This window comes from Lepidochelys kempii, chromosome 2 (assembly GCF_965140265.1).
Source record: "Lepidochelys kempii isolate rLepKem1 chromosome 2, rLepKem1.hap2, whole genome shotgun sequence".
Classification (NCBI taxonomy): Eukaryota; Metazoa; Chordata; order Testudines; family Cheloniidae; genus Lepidochelys; species Lepidochelys kempii.
This window is the reverse complement of record NC_133257.1, coordinates 34,682,394-34,707,958: the sequence shown is the minus strand read 5'-3', so window position 1 is coordinate 34,707,958 and position 25,565 is coordinate 34,682,394. Positions and strand designations below refer to the sequence as shown.

At 38.8% G+C, this 25,565-nt stretch overlaps 1 protein-coding gene across 4 annotated transcripts in view; it reads left to right on the top strand.

The window, feature by feature from the left end:
* Positions 1–25,565, top strand: part of OXR1 (oxidation resistance 1) — a 471,185-nt gene that overhangs the window by 68,742 nt on the left and 376,878 nt on the right. The gene's annotated exons all lie outside the window — the stretch shown is intronic.

Here is a 25,565-nt window from a genome sequence, read left to right as displayed (position 1 = left end):
AGTCTTATAGGAAAAGTCACATTTATTTTAATGATGCAGGATCAGGCCTTATTGGAGCCTCCTCCATCTGGTCCTGATGTCGCATCCCCTTGGTAGCAAAGGTAATGCTTTGTGAAATCACCTTTGAACAATTTTGGGAGCCACAATATGAGGTCACTTTCTCTTTCGTGTCCATAGAAATGAATCCAGTCCCCTGCTAAAGCAGGGAACCCTGTCATATAAATCCTTTCATAAACTTATTAAGCTCCATTCTAAAACTAGTTAGATTGTTTGCCCCAACTACTCCTACTGAAAGCTGTTCCAGAAGTGCACTCTTTTAGTCTCCTTTTGTAAGATAAAAACAACGAGGAGTCCTTGTAGCACCTTAGAGACTAACAAATTTATTTGGGCATAAGCTTTCGTGGGCTAAAACCCACTTCATCAGATGCATGGAGTGAAAAATACAGTAAGCAGTATATATATATATATATATATATGAAAAGACGGGAGTTGCCTTACCAACTGGGGGGGTCAGTGCTAAAGAGGACAATTCAATTAAGGTGGAAGTGGCCTAATTCTCACTTTTGTAGTGCTAACGAGGCATCCACCTTAATTGCATATACCTAAGTACTTTGCTGAATAGAGAGAGATTTAAACATGTGCTTAAATTCTGTGCTGAATTGGGCCCTCAGTGCTTTGTATTTTGAGTCCTTAATATGCTAATGGTTAGCTCTGATTTTGGATATGGCTCCAATTTTACTAGAACTGTTGTTCTTGTCAGATTTTGGCTTCAAAATATCTGGAATCTCATGAGAACAATTTATCTTAATGGCAAAATCTTTGAGATCTGCTGGTCCCACAAGATATTTGCCATGATCGTTGAATTTTACTGAGACTCTCTCTCAAGATGGTCAGTGCTGTGAAACCTGAAACCTAGCCCTGATTTCGAACAATCCTAGTTTCAGCTTAATCTGAATGTGAACCCTCTCTTCCCAACCTATCTGAAATGTACATGTCTGGTAACCAGTGCCTGGCATAATGGAGCTGCAGTCTCTAGGCGCGATCATAATAATAACTGCCTATTCTCTTTCAGATATAGAAATAACAGCACTTCATCTTTGGCGAAAAGGAGATGTTTCCCTATTAGGATGTCTAGTAACTTGCTCACTAGGTATTTTTCTGCTGCTTTATGCTGTCCTCCCAGCATCGCAAATGCATTGTAATGAAAATTTTTGTAGTATTCTGCAGGCTTTTCAAACACTCCTTGCAATACATATTTTTTTAGTGATCTTCATTTCTTCAAGAGTTTTTTTTTGTCCCAGCACACAAATTATTAGAGTCTTTAATTTGTCTTTTTGAACCTTTACATCATAACAAAAAATCCCAACAATTTGATTTTTTTGTATGAATTCCATGATGTAACTTGTAATAGCGGCATCCAGTAACATCTGCATCTTTGTGGGGTGGGTATAAGGCCCTATGAGTAAATTTTGAAAGTGGTGAATAGGAGCAATCTGCACAGATCTTGTTTGATAATGGGATTTGTTCATGCAGTTGCCTAACACCTTTTAAAGGCTCAGCTTGGTGATTTACTTTATTATAATGTTCTAGAAAATAATTGGTGTAGTATCTCCAGTAAGCATTCGGTAACAGGAGCCCGTCAGATGAAACTGAGTGACGGTATCTGAGAGTATATTGCACCAACTGCAGATGGTAGACATATGTTGTCTGCTGTATATTTATATACAGTATGATCATAAATCATCCTTTTCATTGATAGTTTAAACTACTTTTCATTAGCTTAAGGGAAGAGTCAGCACTGCTGATTTTCTGGCAGGGCGTCTAAGTACAACTTGGTATGCCTTGTATGTCTAGCTAATGGTGCTTTAATGGAAAGTTTTAATTAAGCACGTCTCTGCATGCAGAGAGGAAATCAAAGGCTCTTGGGAAACTCGACTTTCATGAGAGCACCAAATGAATTTAAATTAATTGGAATATATTTTTTAAAATATTGCCAGAGTAAGAGAGAGCAACTGCTGTGTAAAGGAGGGTTTACAGATGTTAGTCTGTAGACATTTCTCCTACCCCATTTTCTTTCCATATCTGTTGGAAAATGTCATGAACATAGCAGCATTTTTCAGAGCAGTGATGTTTGGCACAGGGCTGTGGCTGACTACTACCCTTTTGTATTTCATTATTCTTCTGAATTTCAACTAGCTTGAGAATACTGATAGCTGATGTAGTCAGTGGTGCTCATATTTGTGATTTGCCATTCTTGCAGCGGTTCCTAGTCCACTAAACATCCAAGTATTTAGTGTTGCCATTTTATTGCAAGTTACATGATATTGGTATTGTTCTTAAAGCGTCAGGTGGCTTACAGATCAGTTTTTATTTAACATAAAAGTCAGTTCATAGCCCCCAAGATTGCAGAGGAAAATTTGAAAACAGGAAAGGAGTCTAACCTACAGCCTAATATAATATATATTATATATATTTTTAATATGATTTTTCATCCGTTCATTTTTGGAGGTCTGAGTCATGATTTTTGAATGCTTGGGGTTGGCAATGCTGAGTATGGGCTGACCTTGCCTATCTGTTTCGAACAAATGACAATGCTGAGGAATACAGTTTTAATCTTGGACCCTGTGCCATTGTGCTAGGAACTGTGCATACGTATCATATGAGACAAAATCTGTTTGTCTTGATCACCAGAGTCTGTTCATATCCTCTGGTTTTGAGTGTAGCCAGACACAACATTTGTTCAATTTTATATCCCTCTGTGGGCCAACTCCAATATGCCACCTAAATGCTTATAGAGCTTTCTCAGGGGCTGGCCCAAGGCTGTGGGACACACTCCCACAGGAAGTAAGGACCATAACAGACTCGCCACCTTCCAATCCAAGTGCGAGGGGGCACTTCTTTGACCTGCCTTCTCTTATATAAACACAGAGCAGCATGAACATTTAAAAGAAAAAAAAGAAACACCAAAAACCCCACCAAAAAAGTATACTATGAACACAGTTTTTCCCCTAGGAAGAAGATGAGAGAGGGAAGGAACCACATGTGACAGATGTTAGTCTTGTTGCTGAATGCACTCAATACTGCAGGGATGAGAATGGTATGAGAACCTAGACAGAATACAGGTTTCAGAGTAACAGCCGTGTTACAGCATCCGATGAAGTGAGCTGTAGCTCATGAAAGCTCATGCTCTAATAAATTGGTTAGTCTCTAAGGTGCCACAAGTCTTCCTTTTCTTTTTGCTAGACAGAATAATGACTCTCACTCTGTTGACAGCCCTGAGTGTGTACACAAGGAGCTAAATGCTCTTCCTGCTTCTATTCTATTGAAAGACAGTGGAGCATTCAAAGATTGTTTTTCAATGCAGACTCCTTGTGATTTGTACTGGCAGCCAAACCCCCAACTTGGTCAAAAAATGACCCTATTTTATTTTTGTTTCTTAGCATTATAGACAGAATAGTTTTGTGAACCTGCCCTTTTTGAACTACATGACAAAAACATTCAAAATCAGGTTTGTCTTCCTGAGGATGTGAAATTTATAAAAGATTTTACAGCATTTTTCTAATATCCTTTACCAATACCATGGATATTTATGTAAAGGTTAATTTGATTATATGAATGGGTAGGGTAGGGCTGTTTCTTACAACGAATAGTCAATCACTGTTTAAATTGTGGCTGGTGAGAACAACAACAAAAAGCATACTCATATGTATCATAAGAGCAAAAACAATTAACTATTGAAAGGTTTGCTTATAAGAATAGAAGAAGATGTCATCAAAGGGTTATAACAGTTAGTATTAGCGCTACTGTTTAAGAGCAGCTCAGTAATCAGTGGAAAAACATAGAGGGGAATGTGATCTGGGAGGAGATGGGAACAGCATGGAGTTTACTATTATAAGCTATGGCTGAGTAGGAAAGGGAAGGTCCTTGATATTTTTGGTACTGTCCTCAGCACTGACATTTCTCACCCCATATCTAGGCCAAACCTTCCCTCCCCCCCCAAAAAAAAACAAAAACCAATCAAAAACCTTCCATCCCCCCAAAATCTTCTGCTCCTCTTTTTGATGTCTGAAAGTCTGTAGGGAGGGTGACCAGATGTCCTGATTTTACAGGGACAGTTCTGATTTTTGGCTCTTTTTCTTATATAGGCTCCTATTACCCACCACTCCCATCCGGATTTTTCACATTTGCTGTCTGGTCACCCTATCTGTAGTCAACATTCCCCCTACCGTCTGTCTCTTTCTTTTTTAACAATAGTATTCAGGTTCTGCCTGCCCTGGGAGAGTTTGTAATGGCCAGAGATTTTACAAAATTATGACACCACAGGAGTCAAGGAACTGAAAGCTGAGCCGCTGTGAGGAGAAGGGTGTTTTAGTTACACCATTTAGAGCTGTTTGCTTTTGATAGCACTTATTTAATTTCGATGTTTAACAGACATTTTGGCAAGTAGACATCTTCTTTAAAGATTCTACAGTCCACCTCTTTAATTAAGGTGCAAGAGCTCACAATACATGTGCTCTAAAACCCATATGAGTTCCTCCAGGAAAACCTGGGAAGACCAAATTTAACAATTCTGATATTTCTAAAGTCGTCAAACAAACAAAATAACCAAATACAAAAAAACCTTTAATTTCTTCTTTATATACTGTAAAGAAGCACAACACCAATTATTTTAAAACCCATAGCTGGCTGTTTATAACAACTTGCCTTTTTTACATAATCCTATTTCAGTAAATCTAAGACTAGGCTCTTGGGGAAAAATAAGTCTTTAATCATCTGCATGCCTAGTCTCCCCTTCATATGGCACCTTACTTGCTTTGACTAGAGAATAAATCTTAGCTGTATTTCAAACCTGCCCTTTTCTGGGAACCCTCCTGGTTGTGTGATTGTCCTTCTGGAAGAGGTTGTGATACTTTTTTACTCTAGCTCATGCCAGTCAAGAATGCAAATGTCATTATATGGTATTGCACTTTTGTTCCTTATATGCCATTAAGTACTGCTATAAAATTATGTTCCTAAAATGAGGCAGTACTTCTTGTGTAGGTGCTCATAGCATGCCGGACAGTGGCCATAAGCTGTGATAAAGGCCTCAGGAAACACCTTCTGTACACTGTGGAATACCAGTATCTACCACGGAGAAGCATAAAGAACATACAAGTACAACTGGAGCAGTAAGCCTGAATTATCAGAAAAGAAAATGCCATGACTTTGTACTGCCTGCGTGAGCAGGTGAGCTGTGGTATTTCAGTTACAATCCATTGAGATACTGTAACAAACATCCTGATAAGAATACTAGTAGTTAGAAATATATAGTACTGCACTCTAATAAGCAACACAACTAATGGGCTTTGTCTCACTGGAGCTTTAAATGTAATGCCTTCAATGCCCACCTATTCAATATATGTTTACTTGAACTGTAGATACTTCAAGTGGCATGAAGGTTTGGTACAGAGGGAGTAGATACTATTCATTTCAGGCATTTGTTCATTTGTGTGTATATGTGGTGGTAGTGCTGAGAGCAGTGGTCCCCAAACTTTGGAGTGCTCCCCCTTCGGGGCGTGGAAGAACACTTGGGGGGGGGCACACAGCAGACCCTGGGCCAGCCCTCAAATCGGGTGGGGGAGAGCATCACCCAGCTCCACTCTGCCCCCAGCCCAGCTCCAACCCCAGCTCTGCCCTCATTCCCTCTCCCCTCCAAGGCCAGCTCTGCATCTTGCCCCAGCTCCTCTCCCATGCCCAGTTCTACCCCCAGCTCCACCTTCAGACAAAACTCCTCTACTGAAGAAGACTTGGTTGTGTAGTAATCAAGGGGGAGGGGGCCACAGACAGATTCCATTACTGGTTGGGGGAAAAGGGGTTTACAGGAAAGGTTTGGGCATCACTGGCTTAGAGGCACCAGCCAAGACTGGGGCTCCATTGTGTTAGTCGTTGTACGAGTGAGACAGAACCCGTCTCACTTCACACTGCATTCACTTCAAAACCAGAGCAGGAAGGATTTGTCCTGGGGACCAATGTTTTGCAAGATGGTATTGTGTACCCTGCTCTATGCCCTTTACATGGGACATGTAGTCAGTGACTTGAGTTTGAGGATCCAGTAATGATAATTTCACTACCCTTGACCTATTCACAAACCAATCTTCATCTTCCCATAGAGAAAGCCCATATAGAACTCTGCTCTGGTAAGCAATAAGATAAGGAGTGTCTTCCTTCTGTCTCTGCTTCCTGACCTCCAGGTGCTGTGGAAGCACTGCAAGTTGCCTCTTAATAAGCCTGCACAGGAAGCCAGAAGATTTCACCCTGATGTGTTTGGAAAATGAAAAGAGAGTAGTTAATGAATACCATGCTAGCATTTCTTTAAAAAAAAAAAAAAGTGGGCAGCAATTCTTCCTTTTGATAAGGGCCAAGTTCTTCCCTAGGTTTCATATGTAAGGCTTGCATTGACTTCCTATCGAATATGTTAATGTATTTGAGAACATAAATCTGTCCTACCAGCTTCCTTTTCATTTGCCAGAAGTATCACACTGTCAGCCACTTCAAAGAGATTAAGATTTCAGAGCTTCTTTCAGTTTCATAATTCCTGCTGTGAAACTTTCTTTCAGAAAGTAATCTGCACTGTATGTGACTAGTCAGTATAACATTTTCTAGTTGCAAACCTTATTGCTGGAGGTGGTTGTGGTGCAGCAGGTTTTAATCTCCTATTAGAACAAAGTAATCACTCACTTTCCTAAATGGAAGAGATTGTTCGAGAGGGTGCCTCTTGGCTATTTAAAAATATCATTTCTTTATTTCAGTTTTAAAGCACCTAGAGAGCTGATCGCTAGTTTATATGCAGGCCTTGCTCTTGTCTTCAAACACAGATAAAAAACCATATATCTTATATATAAAATAACGTGCATGCTTGAGTCTGATTTAATTATCCTAGTATTTCAATGTTTTCATATTGATGATTACCTTGAAAGCAAATAAGAATACCTTGTGTCTATTCAAGGTCATGACCTGTCCAATTATTATCCATTTTGGGGGACAACAAATGGAGAAATTATAATGCTTTAAAACATGTTCGTAATATATTATAATTTTTTAGAAATTAGCTTATTATTATTATTATGTTTTAGACAATAAGGTGTACGCTTTTAGTAGTGAGGTTATTTAGCCATTGGAACAGTTTACTAACACTGCTGTGCTTGAAGTCTTTAAATCAAGATTAGAAGTCTGCCATAAAGATCTACTGTAGTTGTACCATGAGTTTAATTCAGGAATAATTAGATGAAATTCTGTGCCCTTTGTTATCATAATGGTCCCTTTTGAACTTAAAATCTGTGAAATTACGAACTGAGAAATCAAACCTGGTTTTGCCCAATTATAGGCAGTGTGTGTAGAAAGATTAGCTGATTTACACAACAGTCTGCAATAGATGGCATTCTACTGGAAAACCCAAATGAAATCTTGTTTTTAATTGGTTACTTAAAATTAACTGTACATTTGAAAATTATGAATATAAGCCATTCTTCCTTTGCCCAAGTGCTCATGGACAGTAAATGTTGCTAGTTACAAATGTTGTAAAGCTCATCACAGTGGAATGATTAACATTTGATACTTTTCATGGCTCCTGTTATGTTAGTTGGGGATTGGTCCTGCTTTGAGCAGGGGGTTGGACTAGATGACCTCTTGAGGTCCCTTCCAACCCTGATATTCTATGATTCTATGAATGTTACTTTAAAAATGTCACATCTTTTGCAAATCTAAAAGCAAAGACCATGTTTTGAAACATGGGATGAAATCCTGGCTCCACTGAAGTCAATGAGAGTTTTGCCATTGATTTCACTCTCACAATCCTCTAAAATGAGGATTTTACTCATTAATTGATTCATTACTGCTAGAATGCTGTGAAGTTTTGAAACATTTTGTAAGCCTTTGAACAGGAATTGAAGCATATAATAAATTAATGTATAGAAAACTAAAGATGATATGCTATATGCACGTTTGAGTGCAAAATGTATTTACTGACTCCTGTCACCAGTGATTTTATGAGGACACTTCAACCACCTCAGATATTGTCATAGAAAATTTTGCTGGTTTTTGTGATATAAGGAGGGATCATTGTGAGTGTGAGCATAGTAAGGGGCTTCTAGACTTGAAAGCTTAAATCTTGTCCTAGACACACACATTTATTGAGTGTCATACATATCAAGGTTAATTACTTCACAACTGTGGAAACATCTGTGAGAATCTGTGTGGCCAATTTAGGTCAGCCAAGCTCATTATCTAAGTTTGGCTTGTTACCCAGACAAGGTGGATAACGTGCCTAGTCTTGTAAGAAGTGTTATTGGGTCTTCAATGACCATGATCAGCCAGGATGTTTGTTTTCAGTTTCACCCGAAGAGGGTGCCAGTATAGGACATTTGTTCAATACTGACTTGGAGTGAAGATTCCCAGCTACTGAATTTCTTTTTTATATGACACCAGCAGGATCTACAGGGGGCAGCTGGAATGCAACACAGTCGAGTGCCCTACAAATCATACCCCTTTAGGGCACTTTGCACCATGTGAACAAGCCCTAGTTGACCTAAGGGATGCCCCATCCAGATCTTGACCCAACCTAACCCTGCTCCGCTAAGATCACAGCATAAGGTTTGGTTGCAGATGTCTTCTAAATGGGAAGTATGGCTAGACAAGCAACTCTAGCCTGGGATTTCTCTGACACTGTCACTGATGGAAAGTATTACTTATCTTTAGCTAAGTCTGCATTCATATCAGATAGTTAAAACAGTCCCCCTGTTCATTCACTTGGAATAATTAATTAACTCAAATGTTTCAGCTGTGACTGTGTCATTATCCATTGCTGTGTATGTTCAGAGATTACTGTTGTTGGTCAACTAAATATATGCAGCACTGGGATTACAGAGGGCTCACAACTTTTGGCTCCAAAATGTCAGGTTTCTCCCCAGTGGAAAATGGAGTGGCTCCACTACTTCATTCAGTACAAAATGGGCAAATGTGGTAACATGAATTTGTCACAGCTGAAGTTTGTGGCCCTGATTTAGGAAAGCATCTCTGTTCCAGAACAGCTCTTAAGCAGGTGCTTAACAAAAATATATAACATGAAACTTTAGAACATGAGCTAACCTAGTAAACTAATTTCTTTATATGATTTTGAAATGATGTAAATTTCAATTAAATCAGAATGTAATAACCATAGTACAATAATTTTTTTAAAAATTGACCCAAAAAAACCCGGGGAATGTGCAATAACTAGTGGTGGAATCTAGCTGCAAAATGTAAATCCAGACTCTGAAATCCTAAACATGTAGGGCTGTTTCAATTTGAGGTTCGGTTCAGCCAGTTATAGAGATAGAAAATAGCTGCAGAATTAGGGTTTGGATTCTGAATGGTCTGTTCCCCAGGTTTGGGGGTAAGCTGATGTTTAGGGTTTTAGTTTAGGGTTGGGCTCACCTCTAGCGGTAGCAGTGGTATATAAATGAACTGCTGTAGTATTTATTTTATCATTTTTATTGTGAACTGTGTTTCTCTTAACTTGCATTCAAAAGTCTAAACTAAAGTGTTTATTACATTTAAAATAAAATAATTTTGAATTATTGATGGTGCATTTGATGTTTATTTGCTATATTGAGCTGTTCTGTAAACACCTGACTTCAGAGATTTGTGTACTTGCAGTGAAAGCAGTGACTATATGCAAAAGTCAAGTACACTGTATTGTTAGTTATTATATTCTAAGGACACATGGAGATGAATTCAGTATGTTTCACAAGAGAGTTGCTTAAGGCTGATTTGTTTCTTGTGACATGCACAAAAATCCCCCTGATGCAGAATATGTTCTTCATGATGACATTTGAAAGAGGACTGTGACACTGAATCAACTTGTGATTTGTTGTTACTGCTGTACGGCATTTTTATAAAATGTATTTGTATTTGTAAATGTATTTGGAAGCTGCATTCAGAGGTGATCAAAGCATATTCACTAGAGAATGTTTTAATGGAAAAAATATTTTCATTTATTCAGAAAAGCTACCCCAGGGAACATCTATAATGGGAGGGCGGGGCGGGGGGGTAGAATCTCAAATTAGGATGGAAAAGGAAGCTCAGTATAGAATGCACTGAATATATTTGTAATGGTTGTACATTCCCAAACTTAGCTCCAGTAATTCTGACTTATTTTAAATGTGGATTCAAACCAAACCTCAGGAACAGGACAGTCCTGAATTCTGAAGATGTTCAGAATCTACAGTTTCTACATCTAGATCCAGGTTCAAATTTCAACACTGGCTACTCTCTCTATATAATATGCCAAGCTAAAACCCTGGATTCAGCCTGTGAACTCTGGGGAGCCTTCAAAATCCAGATCTAATATTTCATCTCAAAAGCTTGCAAAATGATTTACAAACATTAACAAACCAATGCAGTCTTCCAGCAATAGAGATCAGGAGGCCTACAATATCTGATTGAAAGTAAAGAAGGGTTGTAGCATAAATGAGTTGGAATTTGTCCAGGAGACCATTGCTGCTGTGGAAAGTGTCATGGAATCTTTAGAGACCACAGTAAAGTAAGGACTTGTTAATTATTTTGTCCAAAAACCAGAACTTCCAGTAGGATAGTTACCACTAACATTGTGTTGTGATACTCATAATGAAAATAGCACAGTTACACTTCTGTTGTGCCTATCTACAGTGGGTCTCAAAGGATTTGTACAAACATTAATTAATGAAACCTTACAATGCCCCAGAAGTATTAATCTCCCCCATTTTAGACAGGGTGACTAGTGCATAATGATTAATTAACTGGTCCCAGATCACACAGCAAGACAGCGGCTTTGCTGGGAATAGAACCCACATCTCCTGACTCCCTGCCCTGTTCTCTACATACTAGACATATTCTCTCCACCTATTAGTTCAATACGCAGTTGGGGGAAGAACATAATATGCTGCAGCATGTGGGTATTCCATTAAGGTCTCCCATTCAAGTATTGATTCAAATCGACCTTGCTGAGGTTGGGATCAAGGTTGGTCCTGATTATTTGCTGGTCATGTTTTCTTAACATATTAACTTAATACTTTTGATATTTGCATCCAACATAGACACATGAAGCAAATTCATTTCTGGTGAAAGGCCATTGCCAATGATAAATCTAGTCTACAGAGTCTGTTTTTAGTTTTAAAATTAAAAGCAACAGGGGCAGAATTTTAAGTGGGATTACTTCCCTCTCTTTGAGTTAAATCTAGGTAAATAAGTCATTCTCCTAAAATGAGAAATGCCAGTGGTAGGTATTGGCAACAATGCAGTCACAAATACAAATTGATGTTTCTCTGCCCGCCACTATATGCTGAATATGAAACCCCAAGTTGATCAATCTATTGTTATTCTGCCTCTCACACCCCACACTTTTTTTTGGCATACCAATAAAAGCTAAGGTTCTGAAGTTTGTTGTCAATTCTGCAGGACATAAGGAGATTTGCGGTAGAAACAGACCTTACGTAGACAGAAAATGCAACCATCATAATTTCCAAGTGACCCAGAGGTCCTTCAGAATAGTTGAGTCCCTAATCTATCTGTAACAGAGCACAAAGACCCTGAGTTAGGGTATGTCTACACTGCAAGAAAAAACTTGAGGTTGGTCCATGCCAGCTGGCTTGGGCTAAGGGACTGTTTAATTGTGGTGTAGACATTCAGCCTTAGTCTGGAGCCCAGATTCTAGGATCTTGTGAGCTGTGCGAGCCCAAGTCAGCTGGCACAGACCAGCCACGGGTGTCTAAGTGCAGTGTAGATATGCCCTTTATGTCTAAACTCAAACCCTGTCTGAGATTCGGCTTCACTGTGTTTAATATAAAAACACAATATCCACCCCATCTTAAGCTTTTTGCCTTAACCGTGGCTCTTTCTAGGGTGTCCTGAGCCTAGGGTAGCCGAGCAGATGAGCCTGGTATTCCTATACTGGGTCTAAAGCTGCAACCCTGCAGTCCTGCTAGAGCCAATACTTGACTGGGAGAAAAAATGCTTATGGAAGTGTTGCTTCTCAATGAAAGCAATTGTGATCATTATCAAAGAGCACCACATCAGTTCCAGATAACAGATTCTGAGCAATTTCATTTAGCATCAGAAATTTAGCTCACAAATACCATACCTAAAATGAGTAGTTATTAAAATCAAATACTGTATTTTAGCGTTTTTACTCTAGAAATTCCATTCACAGTTAATTCTTTTCAGGCCCTACCATTATCAACTATCTATATAAATTCTATCATCATAATTTGAGTGCCTCACAAAGATTAATGTATGTATCCTCACAATAACCTTATGTGGTTAACTTTATTTAACAGGTGGGAAACTGAGGCCCTGATACAAAGTCCTTTGACTTCGGTAAACCCATAGAGATTAAGGCTCTGATTGACTTCAGTGGGATCTGTGCTTTGAATAGAAATGGGATTGCTCACATGTTTTAAGTGAATCATGTGTTTAAGTGCTTTGCTGAATCAAGGTTTAGTGTTGAAGATCACCCAAAAAGTTCATGGCAGAATCAGGAATTCAGCCCAAATTTCTTGCATCCCAGTTCGCCACAAAATTATCCTTCCTCAAAACACAAGATCCAAAAGATGCCTTTTAATTTTACTTTGCAGTGTAGTTGTACCCACTTTGGTCCCAGGATATTGGTCCAATAAAAGATATTACCTCAACCACCTTGTGTCTCTATTAATTTTAGTGTAATTTGATTTCATTGTTGAGCATTAACACAGTCAGTCAGTTTAGCACAAAGCCATGAAGAAGTTGGAATTAGAAGATAATTTAATTGGCAAACTAAGCCAACAGATCACATGTAACCTTCATAGAATTAAGGGCCTGCTTGACTTTCATATGTTCTTTATTCAAAATGTTTAATTAAACAGTGGAATATCATCAAGCAGCAGTTACATCAATCCCATTTACTAAATTGTGGATAAACCTGATGGATTAGTCTTTTACATTTCACCTTAGTGATCCTGGATCAAATAACTCATAGATCAGAATACTCCAAAGTTAACATTTGGTAAAATATGCAACAATGTCATTTAACTTGGCTTTTAAAGGCTTGTTGAATAAATGTATAAAGTGCCACACTTCTTTTGTATGCCATGCACATCTAATGACTGGTTCAATTTGGCCACTAGGACACTCCAAAGTGAACATGAATTGGTCTCTCTAAAACAAGATGCGAACAAATGTTCCCTATAAGACAGTGCTCTTGTAGCGTGTCATCCATTTATTGTAAAGCCACAAGTAAAATGAAATGGTGATGAAAAAGGAATATTGCTTTAACAGTATTTATTTAGCTTCCTGCCAAAGAACAGAAAATCTCAGAAAATAGTTTTTCATCTGTGCAAGGTACAAAATGTATAGTGCCTAGAGATCCAATAGTGTCATTGAAATAAAACTGTATACCAGATTCTCAGCAAACAGCGGCTTTATTAGATGAAGATGGTAATCCCTGTGTAGTTAATGTTGCAACCAAGTTCCACGGTAATCCCTGACTGTATTAGTATTTATTAAATTTTGCTTCTGAAAATCAGTTTGCTCTGAAAACTAAACTTTTTTGCAAAGTTTAAAGAAAACTGGTTAACATTTTTTGAGCTATAGGATACTGAAATATTGTTTCAATTTGAAATGTCTTAATGTTTCCTTGAGTCCCTTTAACTACAAAATATATCATTACTTACCCTTCACATTTCCCTCATAGTTAAATCTCCTAGAAATCTTGTGCATAGGTTATATTTTAAGAAAATAGGTATAATTAAGCACATTAATAATTATTGTTATTTGTAAGCCGAACTGTTGTAGGGCTTGATATTTCAGCCCTGTAGTTCTTATTTACTTCATTTGGGAGTTGTGGTGGCTTGATACTGCTGAAAATCAGCCCCATGGGATATTGTCAGGTTTTAGAACTCTGTGTGAAGAACTACTTCGCTAACCAAATGATTCTCAGAACTACTCAGCAAGAGAAAGGACTCTGTTAGGTAACAGAGCAAGATGGAGGAATAGGAAGTCCTGTTGGAAGAAGCTTTGTGAGTAAATGACCCTGAGAGGAAGTTTGAGTGGAGGTCTATAGAGAGCTGTTTTGGGGTACAGTCCTCTGTGGTGTTACTTGTGTTGATTTTTCTAAAGCCACAGAATAAAGGCAAATCCCAGGAGGGTAATAAAGAGATTTGATCTTGATGATCATGATCATCTTGTGTGTGTTGTGCACTGGAACAGTGTGGGGACTCAACCTTTATGCTAAGCCACCTGCTGAAAAAGCTGTTATTGGTACTGGATGCAACGGACTACCAGCTTAGCCTGACACGCTCCCATGTGCATATCGCCCTCTTGCTCTGCTTGCTGCACTGGCTCGTTAAACTCAGAGTGCCGTCTTAGGTCTCTGTTGTGATATTTTAAGTCCTCCATAGGAGTGCCCTCTATCTGTCTGATAGACCGCCACTTACTCAGCAACCATGACTTGCTGTGACAGCTGCATTCCACAGGAGCAATAAATCTGTCTATCACTAGAGGGAGACCTATGAGCACAAGAAATGTCCTGTAGTGAATAGCGGTAGCTTAGAGTGAATGTTACGTTCCTTATGTAGCTAACAGAGAGCTTCCTTAAACTCAGGTCATAGAAGGCTATGATTTTGGATCTGTAGAAGCAGAATTCTAGTCCCAGCTCAGCAAGTGTGAATGGTTCACATGGTGAATGGTGTGTTGTTTGCTCATTTATAACTGTGGTTTTCAACCTCTTTTTCATTTGCAGACCCCTAAAGAATTTTGAGTGGAGGTGTGGACCCCTTTGGAAATTTTTGACATAGTTTGCAGACCCTCATTTTAAAAATGGGACACCTGGTCACCCTATGCCTTACTGACGAGTCATGTTAAACAGCAGCAATGTTTAATAACTCCTGAATCTCAAAATGAATTCAGAAAGTGTTCCCACTTGTAACATAAAACCACATGCTGCTGATGTTGATCTTTCTGCTTTGATGTAAAGTAGCTGTTACGAATGATGTGTGTTGACTGTCAAAAGTGGTTTGTATGAGAGGAATCTGAATAAAGAGGCAGCCTCACTGATGAAATGAAGCCATTTAGATGGTACCTGTATGTGCAAGAAACTTTCTTTGTTAGAGTCAAGGTGACTCACTGAAGCTAGAACTTTCAATGCAGAAAGATTCCAGAAAGGCAATGAAGATTCATCATTTTCTTTTGAGTTCAAAGGTGCATGTCATACTGCCTTTTCCTCCATTTCCCTACCTAATCCCTTTTTAATAACTATGGGCTTGATCTGTGTGAGTGGCTACACGAGGAGGAAAGGAAAGAGGATCTAAGTAACTGAGGACTACGTTTGTGCTTTGTCACAAAAGGAAGATTTGGGTATGTGGAACAGTCTTATCTAGTGGATAGGGCACTGGACTAGGGGTCAGGAGACTTGGATTCTAATCCCAGCCCTTCCACCTCTGATGTGACCTTGGGCAAGTCCCTTCACCTCTCTGCCCTCCCACCCTTTGTCTGTCTTGTCTACTTAGTCTCTGCCCTGAAGAGCTTACAGTCTATCTCAGGGGTAGGCAACCTATGGCATGCGTGCCAAAGGCATCACGCAAGCTGATTTCCAGTAGCACTCACGCTGCCCGGGTCCTGGCCACTGGTCCGGGGGATCTGCATTTTAATTTAATTTTAAATGAAGCTTCTTAAACATTTTAAAAACCTTATTTACTTTCCATACAACAATAGTTTAGTTATATATTATAGACTTATAGAAAGAGACCTTCTAAAACGTTAAAATGTATTACAGGCATGCAAAACCTTAAATTAGAGTGAATAAATGAAGACTCGGCACACCACTTCTGAAAGGTTGCTGACCCCTGGTCTATCTTTCACTATGCATTGTATTAGACATGCTGGCTGCCACTTCCCGCAGCTCCCATTGGCCGGGAATGGCAAACTGCAGCCACTGGGAGCTGCGGGGGGGCCATGCCTGTGTACGGTCAGCATCAGCAAAATGTCTCGCAGCCCGCAATCAGATTACCCTGATGGGCTGAGGTAGCCCGCCACTGACTTACAAGTGGAGTGCCTATCTTTTATCTTTGTATGTGATCAAAGGATCAAAGACAACAACCTTCTCAGCCGCAGTGTGGCAGCCATGTGGGCCTAGTGAGGAAGGTGGATGAACTTGATGGAGTATTTGATATTGGACTTTTGAAAGGAGATTCTGTACAAATAAGCTTGAGACAATGGTGAACTATATAGTGTACATATGCCCCATTCCTATCCCATTGCTTTATAAAGTGGAAACTGAAAGAGAATGGAACAGATTGGCATTATCAAGAAAATGTCTGCGCCAGCTGCATGGTGTGCCCCAATGGTACCCATTACAAAGCAAAATGGAAAGCATCTGTGTGGATTTAATGAATCAGTTGTAAGAGAAAACTATATCCTCCCAACACTGGATGACTTCCTCCCCAAAGTGAAAGGAGCTACAATATTCTCCAAACTTGATTCCTTCAGTGAATTCTGGCAAATTCCGTTAGAGTTCTAAACTGACTACATTTATCATATCCTTTGGGAGATTTTGCTTTCAAAGTTTACCTCTTGGGATTAACAGAAATTTTCAAAAAAAAGGTGGCAGAACTGTTAACCAAAACAAATGGCGTTGTAGTTTTTATGGACGATATTTTTATATATAGGTTTTCGATAGAAGAACACAACATGTTCAACGATGTCCTAAGCCTAGTCAGTTGTGGAATGAAACTACGCAAGGAAAAGTATGTTTTCTGCCTACCCCAAATCAAGTTTTTGGGACAGATAATAAACAAAGATGGAATCAGTCCTAACCTTGAGAAAGTAAAAGCAATTTGAGAACTGACTGCACCAATGAATGTACCAAAATTGAGACTGGGAATGGTGAATTACCTTGGTAGGTACCTAGAAGACCTTTCTACAGTGACAAAACCACTGAATGAACTGTTAAAGTCCAACACATCTTGCTTATGGGTGCCAATTCAAGACAAAAAGATACAAGAAAATATTTCAAACACTTCAATCCTCAAGTACTTATGATGTGAACAAATCACACTGGTCAGTGTAGATGCAAGCATCTATGGCCTACATGGGTGTATTGTTGCAACAACATGGCTCTGAATGGAACCCAGTTGCATTTTGCTCTTGCACACTCACAGAAGCAGAAGAACAATGTGCACAGATTAAACAGGAGTGCCTGGCAACCATATGGCATGTGAGAGCTTTTACAGATATCTGTGTGGACTGGATTCATTTACATTGATAACAAACCATAAAGTGCTTGTAACCCCCATCAACAGAAAAGACCTGGATCAAGCACCATTGAGAGGCCAATGTGTATTGCTAAGGTTAATGCAAATTAGCTCAATTTCTAAATATGTTTCTGAGAAAAATCTGGTGGTAGCAAACACACTGTCACTGAGCCCAGCATCATACTCAAGTAACTGTTAGCTTGAATACGACAAAAAGGCCCTTTTAATGTCTTACAGGCCTCATTAATATTAAACAAAAATCTGCTTTCATTTATTGTTTGTGTGACACTTCTGCATGAAATAATTTCCTAAGGCAGTTTTTGGAGAAGTTTAGTTAATGACTTCCCTGAACTTGTATCAAATAATTACTCACCTTCCTCACATGTAGATCTATCCCAACTACTCCTTAATAGGTATTTGTCTTTAAAGTAATGTGAGTATGGTGACTTTTTTCATTTGAGGGAGCAGTGGATCAGTTCTGGCTGCTTCTGGGAGCAGGCATACCCTCTTGGAGCCCATCCTCACATCTCGCAGCAGCAGCTGGCAGAGGTTGCTATTTCAGTGTACAGGTCTCCAACATGCTGGATGTGCAGCTGCAATGTAGGGAGGAAGGAACCCTGAATGTGAAGCACTGATGTGCATTAATGAACACACCAATCCTGTGGGCCAAAAAAGCATTGATTCAGTCAGCAAATACCCGATTGGCCAGTGGAGCGCTTTGGACAGGGTTAATTTTGAAGCTGGCAACGATGAGAACTGTACCTGTGGATCTTAAAGCAAAATGTGGCCTGATGCCATTGGCATTATGTACTGCAAGGTACAGCATTTTATACGTCAGTGTGTGTTATCATGGCTTTGCCCCTTTAGGCCTTATTTTTAAAAATTGTGTTTTTTGCATTGTACTGACTCATATGTTTGGTTTCTAATCAGCACAAACAGAGTAACTATGTTAGATTCTAAGATGGAACTTTCAGCCCCTCAGATAATACAATTAACTTTGTACTAGATGGAACTTTTAAATTAATTAAGATTTTGTTGTGATTTTTCTGAAATCCTAGGACAGAGAAATAACATCATTAAAAAATGATTGCTAGATTTGTCATCATTATTCAGGCTGCCCCCACCAGTATGAATTGTGAGATGCAGCCTTTCATTTTCAGTGGAGGGTTGAGGAATACAGGAAACAGTTGCAGTAATTGCCATCCACATAGCAATAAAATCCTACTGAATACATGGGCATGTTTGTATTACATGTTTTTAGATTGTCCCAGTGCATGTTTCGTTATGAGGAAACCCTGTCGATATAGCAATAGCAACCTCTGTGTTAAGGCTGCTTAACACTTCTAATCTTTTTTTTAACTTAGGAAATGTACACACACACACACACTGTATTAAAAGCACATTATGAAGGTTGAAAGTCAAACACTTCCACAAGTTAGGAAATGCTACAATTTAGGTTGACTGTGTGTTTAATTACATGCTGCTTTTTCCTTCGGTTTGCTGTGAAATTCATTGATGTTTCTAAGGCCGAAATAATTTTGTGCTGAAGAACCGCATTGCAAAAGCTAACAGAGATGTTAAATAATTTTGTATTCAGTGCACAGGTTGCATGCTGTGGAGTAAATAAGGTATGAGGGACCCTCCATTCTGTGTACTGATTGACGCAAGGGTCCTGTGGGACAAGGTGGATGAAAAATGATTTTTAAAAAAACATTGCATTTGTCAATTTAAATTAAAAACATGTTCATTTTTAAATAAACTGATGTTAAGTCTAAATGTATTACTATATATTAATATAATTTACATTAAGTACAGAAAATAATATTAAGCAGTACATGTTTGCTGCCAAGTTTTAAAGAAAATCAAATCACTGAGCTTGTGAAAGTTGCTGGCTATGCATCTGGAACCAGAGTTTGTTGGACTGCTAAACTGGCTTTTGACAGCAGTAACCTCTTTTGCTGGTGTAAAGAGATTTCTTCATTTTAGTTTATGCAGCTACGTCAGTTCAATGACTAGTTCATTGAAAGTTAAGAAATCAGTTAGGAATTGAAAAAGAGGAAAACTTGTTTTACTCTTCCAGCCTATGAATAAAAACCGAATGGGAGAGGATGAGATCTACAAGTTCTAAAATCTTGAAGAATATGGTGACCAGAAACTATGAGTTCAATTAATTAACTACAGATAATACTTCCTCTGTTTAATAAACCAGTTAATTTTCAGTGCAAAACTTTTGGTAAGCTTTTTTTTTCTTATGTATCCAGCACATTTAAGGTCGTTTTATTTAATAAAAAAGTGCCTTTTTAATTGTTTGAATTTCCATTGAAATAGAGCTTGACACAAATCAAAATGAATCAAGATGAATTAAGAAATGCATCATTCACCATTTTCTAACATAATAAAATGTAAAAATTAAGAGTCTGAATAAATGTAAGTCAAGCTATATAATTGCTTAAATAAAGGTATATCGATTTAATGTATCCCCCAGTCAGTAAAAAGAAGAACCAAATTTAGTGTAAAGGCTGTATTTAGTTGCAAATCAATATGTTTTTATGGTTACCAACCAATGAAAGTCAACCTTTCTTTAGGAAAATAACTGAAGTGTACAAATGCAAAACACATTTAAGATCTATGATTTAAAAATCAAGGCTTTCTGCTTGCTGATTAGGAGCCTAAATACCATTAAGGATCTAGGCCTAAGTGACTTGCCCAAGGTCACATAGAATCACTGAATGGTAGAACTGGAAGGGACCTTGAGAGGTTATCTAGTCTGGTCCCTTGAGCCCATGGCAATAATAGACCATCCCTGATGGATGTTTGTGTCACCTGCTCTTAAAAATTTCCAATCTTGGAGATTCCACAACCTCCCTAGGCAATTTATTCCAGTGCTTAACCACCCTGACAGGAAGTTTTTCCTAATGTCCAACCCTTGCTGCAATTTAAGCCTGTTGCTTCTTGTCCTATCCTCAGAGGTTAAGAAGATAAAATTCTCTCCCTCCTTCTTATAATAATCTTTTATGTACTTGAAAACTGTTATCATGTCCTCACTCAGTCTTCTCTTCTTCAGACTAAACAAAGTTTTCCAGTTTTTTCATACCTTCCGTCCTGGGTCACGTTTTCTAGATCTTCAGTTATTTTTGTTGCTCTTCTCTAGACTTTCTCCAATTTGTCCACATCTTTCCTGAAATGTGGTGCCCAGAACTGTACAAAATACTCTAGTTGAGGCCTAATCAGAGCAGAATAGAGCGGAAGAATTACTTCTTGTGTCTTGCTTACAACACTCCTGCTAATACATCCCAGAATAATGTTTGCTTTTTTTGCAATAGTGTTACACTGTTGACTCATATTTAGCTTGCAATCCACTATGACCCCCAGATCCCTTTCTGCAGTACTCCTTCCTAGGCAGTCATTGTCCATTTTGAATGTGTGCAAATGATTGTTCCTTCCTAAAGGGAGTACTTTACATTTGTCCTTATTAAATTTCATCCTATTTACTTCAGACCATTTCTCCAGTTTGTCCAGATCATTTTGAATTTTAATCCTATCCTCCAAAGCACTTGTAACCCCTCCCAGCTTGGTATCATCCGCAAACTTTATCAGTGTACTCTTTATGCCGTTATCTAAATCATTAATGAACATATTGAACTGAACCAGACCCAGAACTGATCCTTAAGGCCCCACTTGATATGCCCTTCCAGCTGGACTGTGAAGCACTGATAACTATGCTCTGGGAATGGTTTTCCAACTAGTTATGCACGCACCTTAGAGTAGCTCCATCTAGGTTGTACTTCCCTAGTTTGTTTATGAGAAGGTCATGTGAGACAGTATCAAAAACTTACTAAAGTTAAGATGTACCATATCTACTGCATCCCCCCTATTCTGAAGGCTTTTTATCCTGTCAAAACTATTAGGTTAGTTTGACACTATTTGTTCTTGACAAATGCATGCTAACTGTTACTTATCACCTTAATAATGTCTAGGTGTTTGTGAATTGATTGCTTAATTATTTGCTCCTTTATCATTTGGGGAACTGAAGTTAAGCTGATTGATCTGTAATTCCCCTGGTTGTCCTTATTTTCCCTTTTTATAGATTGGCACTATATTTGCCTTTTTCCAGTCCTCTGGAATCTCTCCCATCATCCATGACTTTTCGAAGATAATCGCTAAAGGCTCAGATATCTCCTCAGTCAGCTTCTTGAGTATTATAGGTGCCACAAGTCCTCCTTTTCTTATTGGTAAAGTTGTACTTGAACCTGGCTGTCCAAAGTATGAGGCTACTTCCCTAACCACTCAACTGCCCTTCCCCTCTACCTGCACAGAACTCCTTAATCAGGACATAAGAGAGAGTGAATTTTCATGTCCTGTCTATTGTGTTATGCAATGCTCCTAAAGGTTTTTATGTCTCTGGCACCCAAAAGAATTCTAGAAACTTTTGTGAAGAAAGAAGAGGATGAGCTCTCTGATGAGCGTACAATCTCAGTGTAGATGTGAAGATAAGAAACAGCATTACCAATGGAAGATAGCTTTAAATTGCAGATAGGACTCCACAGAAGATGGATAAGCACACACGGCTTGATGCAAAATCCATTGAAGTCAATAAGAGTCCTGTTGATTCAAAACCCATTGATATCCAATGTTCAAAGAGCTGCTCACATATTGTGGTGACAAGTGTACTATAAAGACTCGATCTTGCTAAAGGCAGTGGGAGCTTGAGTATCAAATTCAATTGGATCAAGCCCTATTTGCCTAGACAAATAATGATAGATGCACCGAATCAGGATTTCTCCCAGTGGTGCTGACTGTGCCCCTTCCCAGCTAGCACCGACTTTTCTGGGACTGTGTTGTCTTTGTGCATGTACTCTTGTGTAGCAAAGAGGATGCTGGTGCCTTGAGCCATCGCAGTCTCCTCTCCAGGGGGCTTCTGCCTAGTTTCTAGGGTTTTAATCTAGCCTATTGTGCGTTGTAATAATTGTATTGATAGAACAATGATAAAAACGATATTAATCAAAGAACTAGACAGTGCAATGCATTTTTATTGCTGGGTGATCTAGTTTTCGGCTTAGTTATTGATCTGTATTAAAATAATGATTATAAACTGATACCTAGATTACCAAGAATGTGTAATCTTTAAGCTACAGATCGTCCTGCCTCACTTTTCTCCATGGACTGTAACTATGGAGCAGGAATCTGTTTGTCTCAGAACTAATACCCTTCTTAAGGTATTTTCCATTGCAAACATTTCTGTTTTGAGGAATATTTGCAGGAAGTGGAGCTGAGGTCTTGCATTATCATATGCATTTTCCGTGAAATTATAGAAACCAGGCTTTCAAAACAGCAGCATTTTTGCTGCATTGTTCATTCCATTTCTGAGCCCTTTGGGGTTTAGGTGATGTATTGTCTTTATTGATCTATGACTGTTTCCCTGCCTGGAGAAAGAACAAAAACTGACAGAAAGAAGGGTATTCATCCAGGGGCAAAGTCCAGTTACATTAAATAAAATAGCCACCACTCAGAGATGAGGTTGGGAGTCAGCCAAAAGCATGATGTGACATTTTTTAAAAGTCTGTCCCTGCATCTGTCTTTCCATGATTTACAAAGGATGTAATTTTAACTTCCAGACTATTCACTTATAACTTCTGTGAAGTGAGTGCTGGTCAGACTTGATTCAAACAGTACCAAACTAGCTCTAGATGGGAAGACATTTTTCCTTCAGGTGTGTGTATTGCTCTACCGTTGGAGTAAAGTATCAGATACTGTGTATTTGCCTAAGTAAATTGCCTGTTTGACTATCTTGGCCCTTCCTGGATAATTCTGTTCCTGTAAGAAACAATCCTGCACTGGCAGGACGATGGACTAAATTAACCTAATAAGCCTTTTCCATCCCAAACCTCTCTGATATTCTGATCATTTTGTTTAATTTTAGCTGGTTTGGTTTACATCTCTGTTCCATTAAGACTGTTAATCTCTACTTTCTATGTGAGGTCACACTGTGAGGTATTAGAAGTGATATGAGACAAATTTGACTGACTTTTGTAATGTGAGAAAATGGGTCTGAGTCACATGATGTCTTCTCTTAATTCCAGATCTCTTGGAGTTCCTCAGGTGGGTAGTCAGGTGTGGTTGCTTAAGGACCAGAGTCTGACCTCATAAAACCCCACCAATTTCAATATAGTTGTAACTCAGTTTTGTCCCAATATAAGTGTGCCTAAGTGTGACCTCACAGTCATGTAAATCAGGAGTGATACCAATGAAGTGCATGGGGTTACAACCTGTTTGACACGAGTGTAACTATGATCAGAATGATGTGCATTGTCGCTTCAGTGCAAGCACAACTCCCAGTAGCATCTCCCAGTAGTGGGAGTTACATATATACAGGGGAGAAGTATGCATTTACATGTATTGCTCAGATGATGTGAGGAAATTTAAAAATAGTAAGTTGAGTGGATTTAAAATATGATTCATTAATAAAATACGAGCCTCACTTCCACAGTCTGCCCTAAGTTCAAGGTCTTTCAGTTGAAATATATTTGTGTATTCCTCTGGTATATATTTTAGTCCAGCGCGCATTTTTCTTGCTAAAAAATAGACATTATATTTTAGAAGTTGTAGAAGGGTTCGGCCAGATCTCGTCCCTCTCTGGGGCGGCAGGGAACCATACCGCCTCGCTACGTCCGTCTGGTTCTGTCGGGGAACTAGTCTGGCCGCGACTAAAGATCGAGACTAACATTAGCATTAATAACTACCCTATTCCTATATAGAATTCACTAGAAGTTAAAGCACAGGAAAGCCTACTTCACGCAGTGACGGGTAGAGCTGCTTGTGATCTTTGTGCCCTGGACTGCATCTTCTTCACCTCATTGCTCTTGTACAGCAGCCCTTAACCAACAAAAGTAAGTAGACATAGTTCAGCAGTCACTCTGTTCTCCAGTGTGAATGCTGATCATGGAGTTCCACTTCCTGCTATATCTTTGTGGGAGCAGGGGCAGAACTGGAGAAGGAGAAGTGGAGGGAAAGAGAGAGCGTGGCAAAGAGTGAGATGATAATGGAAAGACTGAGAGAAGGAAGAAAGAGAGAACACATGGGAATGACTAGGAAGTGGGAAGAGAAGGACGAAAGGGCAGAGACTTAACAGAGAAGGGAGAAGGGGAGGGGTAGAGAAGAATCAGAGCAAAAGTCTAAAGAGAAAATATTCCAAAGGCAAAATACTTTGGAGTAAATGATACTGAATAGAAACAGGCCGAGAAAATAAATTTACAGGGGAGAGGGGAAAAGACAGATGTGAAAGAAGTATTAAATGGGAAAATTAATTCTAAATGAATGAATAATTAGGCAGTAATTAGTAAATTAGTCTAATTGTTAAAGTATTCAGTGTGGAAAAATTAGACTGGAGCAAAAGAGATGCTGGAAAAGGGGGTGGGAGGGTGAGAAAGCAAAGAATAATAGTGACCAGTGGAGGGAAAGAAAAGGAACAGAAAGGGAAGGAACAACAAAGCCCAGGGAGACGTGGTAACTTAACGTTCTCTGTTTGAACTTGTGTGAAAATACATTCAATGTGAAGGGCACTGAATATTTTCAGTGTCTTGCTTCAGTATTTATTTTTTAAGCAAATAAATACCATTTCCTTCCATTTTGATTCATATCTCCAAGGATACAAAGAAAACAAATTATAGGACAATCTAAAAATGTATGTCACGTACATTGCAGCAGTGCCATCTTATCCAGCTCTCCCCTTGCAAAACCTACAGCGCTTTTCCAAGATCAGAAAGACTGAGTCCTGTGAGATTTCACCTTTGATGGAACAGGGCAATCATTAGCATCGCACAGTGAAGACAGGTCTGGTTTTGTAAGAACCCTGAAAATCTCAGTGGATAGTACTCTTGCAAAGCTATCTCTGGGCACAAAGTACTGTATTAATTCTGGCCTTCTAAAAATGTCATGAGGTTTTCCTTAGTGATTACTATAGGTCTCATTTATGGAAATCTACCTTTTAATAAAATTACTGATATTTTTTCTTGATCTGTTATTCGAAAGCGACTTCTCCGCTTTGACCATTTTAAAGAAACCGTCAAATATCTGTTCAGTAAAAGGGTGTACTTTAAGTATCATAGCAACCCATGTATCATGTGGTACCATCGATATTGCTGCAATACAAAACCCATTATTAAAGGAACACAAACAATAACATGCAATATGAACTCCTGTCCCATCTCCATTGTTGTGGTGTGAAAAGTATTCTTTTTGGAGTTGATTTCTTATTAGACTTGATACTTTTTTTTTTTTAAATATGCAGTG